The sequence below is a fragment of the Pteronotus mesoamericanus genome, unplaced genomic scaffold (genome assembly GCF_021234165.1).
Source record: "Pteronotus mesoamericanus isolate MK-2021 breed Mesoamerican mustached bat unplaced genomic scaffold, CSHL_Meso_final scaffold_636, whole genome shotgun sequence".
In the NCBI taxonomy this organism is placed as follows: Eukaryota; Metazoa; Chordata; class Mammalia; order Chiroptera; family Mormoopidae; genus Pteronotus; species Pteronotus mesoamericanus.
Genome location: NW_026555324.1, coordinates 4312666 through 4316667, shown reverse-complemented (window position 1 = coordinate 4316667; position 4002 = coordinate 4312666). Strand labels below are relative to the sequence as shown.

The window sequence follows — 4002 nt, the reverse complement described above, 5'->3', positions numbered from 1 at the left end:
ACAGCCTCCACCCCCGGGGCCTCCCTGGGCCCCCCTGCGCAACTGGGGTATCAGCGACCGCTGGGTGCAGAAGACTCAGTGGTGGCGGCCCTGTCTTCTCACCCTTCTGACCCTCCTTGGGGGGCTGTGGGGGGAAAAGACAGGGGATGAAGTGACAGGCCCCAGAACCTCAAATGTGAAGCCCAAGTCCAAAATAGATAAATAAATAAACGAGTGGAGGGAGGAGGAAGAAGGGAACCCCGAGGAGAAGGGTGAGTTGGGGAAGGAGGGGGCAGGGATGGAGTGCTGTGAGCCATCGAGGGAGGCGAGGCCCAGGGTGCGCGTGTGCCCTGAGCGCACGGGTCGCCAGTCCCCCAACACACACTCGCACACCCTCGAGGGCTCACCCTCCGTCACAGCCCCTCCGACCCCCACACGGCCACATTCACACACACCCTCGTAGTGACACACTCTCACACCCACACAAATGTCCTCAAGTCCCCACTCAGTCACCCGCTCTCAGGCACACGCTGTCAAACCCTCACGCGCTCGCAGACTCTGCCAGCCTCACACACTCACGCACCTCCGCGCACCCTCACTTTCACACAGTCGCACCCTCAGAAATCAAGCGCGCCCTCAAATTCTCGCGTGCCTCGCAACCCGCACTCACATCCCCAGATTTTCACAGAATCACATGGTCACACATTCTCACACACGCTCACCCCTTCACACTTATTGCTACTTCACCCACAGACACACACATACACACACACGCACACACGCACAGGTTTGTTTGGAGTCTGTCCAGGATGTCAGCCCCACGCGGGCAGGGTTGTTTTTTTTCAGATATGGAACGCCGCGCGAATCTGCGTGTCATCCTTGCTCAGGGGCCGCACTAATCTCTGTGTTGTTCCAGTTTCAGTGCATGTGCTGCTGAAGCAAGGTGAGCACTGGGGAGGGTTTTTATATCATTCACCCCAGGGCCCCTGGTGCCCAGAACAGGGTCGGACACATGAGAGGCACTAGATCCAATGTGCAAAAACTCACACATCTCGAATTCGCACCCAGTCACACAGCCACACACATTAGCGCAAATTCCCCCAGTTACACATTCTCACGCACATACACACAAGCTCTGCAAACTCCTGTGTCCCCCCCTCCGCTGGCCAAAAGCACCCTAAGACTCTGTAAATGTCACCAGCTGTGCTGCTCTGGTCCAGGCAGGAGGGGGGCGGGTAGGGGGGCGGGGGCGGGGACGGGAGGGGAGAGGTGGGCCAGGCCCCTCCACTCCCCACAAGCCTGGAGATGCCCCGAATCCCTCTGTTTTAGAGCATATTTAGAGCAAAGGCCAGCCTTCTGCAACCAGAACCCCCAGCCCCAGCACCCCACAGGCCTCTGGGGCAAGGCAGAGCTGGGGGAGGCTAGAGGTGGAACCAGCCCCAGGCCTGGCATCATGAGGGCGACTGAGGTCCTTTGTCATTGTTCGCTCACTGATTCATTTTACACTTTTGTTCAAGCACCTCCCTATGTCTAACCCTGTTCTGGGCACCAGGCAGGATGAGAAAAATAAATAAATAAATCCTTGCCCACGTGGGGCTGATATCCTGAGAGACAGAGACTAAACAAAAGCATATGCAAGTGTGACACTGTAATAAGGAATATAAAGGAAAATAAAGCTGGGATAGAGCAGGATGGAGGGAAGGCCTGCTCTGTAAGCTGAAATTTGAGTGAGTTGATGCTGGGAAGAGCTGCAGGCGGGTGGAACAGCATAGGCAAAGGCCAAGAGGCAGGTGTTCACCTGACCACAGGGCAAGAGGGATAATAGTGAACAAAAAGGCCTAGGGGAGGCAGGGGCCACTGGCCAAGGGACCTTAGGCCAAAGTCAGGAGGCAGCATTTAATTCCAAGTGAACCAGGTCCATAGAGGGTTTTAGAGGCAGAGGCTTCCTGGGGCTGTCGTAACAAACGACCACACACTGGGGGGCTTAAAATAACAGAAATATATCCTATCGCAGTCCTTGGGCTGGAAATCTGAGATCTAGGTGTCTTCAGGGTCTTGCTTCTTCTATGGATCCTGCTGGGCCTCTTCCAGCTTCAGGTGGCTGAAGACATGCCATGGCTTGTAGCCACATCACTCCAGTCTCTGTCTGTCCTCATATGGACTCCTCCTCTCTGTCTTTCTGTGTCCCAATCTCTTTTCTCTTATAAAGACTCCAACCATTGGACTTGGCTGGTGTGGCTTAGAGGACTGAGTGCCGGCCTGGGAACCAAAGGGCCTCCAGATTTGATTCCCAGACAGGGCACATGCCTGGGTTGTGGGCCAGGTCCCCAGTAGGGGGCGCGTGAGAAGCACCGACACATTGATGTTTCCCTCTCTCCCTCCCTCCCTCTCACTCTAAAAATAAATAAATAAATAAAAATTTTTTAAAGACACCAACTATTGGATTAGGGGCCCATTGCTCAGAGCATCTCATCTCGAGATCCTTACCTAATTTCATCTGCAAAGACCTTATTGCTGAGGCTGTAGGTGTACAGGAATTTTGGGGTGCAGGGGGACACTCTTCAACCCACCACACCGTGGTCTAGTTTTTAAAATTATTTTTTAGTCCTTACCTGAGGGCGTGTTTCCATTTATCATTATTATTATTATTATTATTATTTATTTATTTTTTTTTAGAGAGCGAGGAAGGGAGAGAGACAGGGAGAAACATTGATGTGCCCCAACCAGGGACCAAACCTGAAACCTAGGCATGTGCGCTGACTGGGAACCAAACTAGCAACCTTTCAGTGCGCTAAACAATGCTCCACCCAACTGAGCCACGCGGCCAGGGCAGGGGGTTGAAATAGTGGTGTCCATTCCTCCCTCAGGCGGGGTGCACCCCTGGGAGGGGTCTCCTCTCTGATGCTTTTCTTGCCCTTTATACCCAGCCTGGCCTCCCCACTGTGGTGGCCCTGAGGTCCCACCCCTGGTCGCATCAAGCCTGGTGGGAGCCAGCCCTCAGCTCCTCGCTTCATGCTAGGATGCCTTCTGAGTGGGCTTCTCTCCACCCGCAGCCCCTACCGGGAGGACCTGGGCATTTCCGTCCTATTTTCTTCCCAGAGACTTGGCTGGAAACTAGCTAATTATGTCCCTCCCCCAAAGCCAGCCTGGTGGGGTTGGGTGGCAATGGGCAAGTGGGCCTTGTGTCCACGGCCAGCGGCCCGTGCGCCAACACACAGATTTCTATATATTTTTAATTCCACAGCAATACTTTGATTACAGAGCCGATGTGTTGTGTGTGACCTCGGGGACCTCATTATTTTTCTAACTCAAATAAATACGGCATTGGGAAAGCAGGGGCGGTGGAGAGGGGTGGAGAAAAGGAAAGACTCAGGAAACCTCATCTGTAAAAAGAATTCAGGCCTTAATGAGCTTTTAGAATTTGCCAGCCCCCCTCCTGCCATGATCTATAAACAGAGGACGTGACTTCTGACTTCAGCTGTGGAATTTGGAGGGGGAGGGGGAGGAAAGAACAGGGAGGGCACAGCAGGAGATGGCGCTTGGCTGGGTGTCTAGATTTTGGGGGTTCCCAGGTGCTGGGAGGGTGGAAATTGCCCCATTTCAAGCTCAGTGGGAATTGCTATCATTTGGGGGCCCAACCTGAAGTGGAGTGTTGGTCTGAGAAAGATCTAGAGTTTCCTGATTTCCTAGGCCCACTCGAGCTGGGCCCATACTGGCATGAGGAGCATAGAACAAGGGGGCTTATCTTATCCTTGTGTGTCTGGAAACTCTTCTCCAGCTTTTCCTCTGGGAGAGGTTGGGCGAGCAGCTGGGGAAGCTGAGGTAGGACAGAGTGAAGTAGGCTGGACCATAGGATGTGCGCTTGGTGCCCTCCCAACCCAGCCTCTTGCCGGGGCAGACAAGCCTTGGGTGGGGCTGCCACCAGCCTAAGGAGCCCCCTCAGTGGCTGTGAGGTTGGGGTGGGTGCGGACAGAGTGAGTTGGTGACCGTGACTTACCAAAAGGACACGATGACCTCCTAGTC

At 54.1% G+C, this 4002-nt stretch overlaps 1 non-coding gene across 1 annotated transcript; it reads right to left on the bottom strand.

The window, feature by feature from the left end:
* Positions 1–821: 821 nt before the first annotated feature.
* Positions 822–930, bottom strand: LOC129061592 (U6 spliceosomal RNA). The gene has a single exon (XR_008528197.1). It is a non-coding gene; the product is annotated as a U6 spliceosomal RNA (small nuclear RNA).
* Positions 931–4002: the final 3072 nt, after the last annotated feature.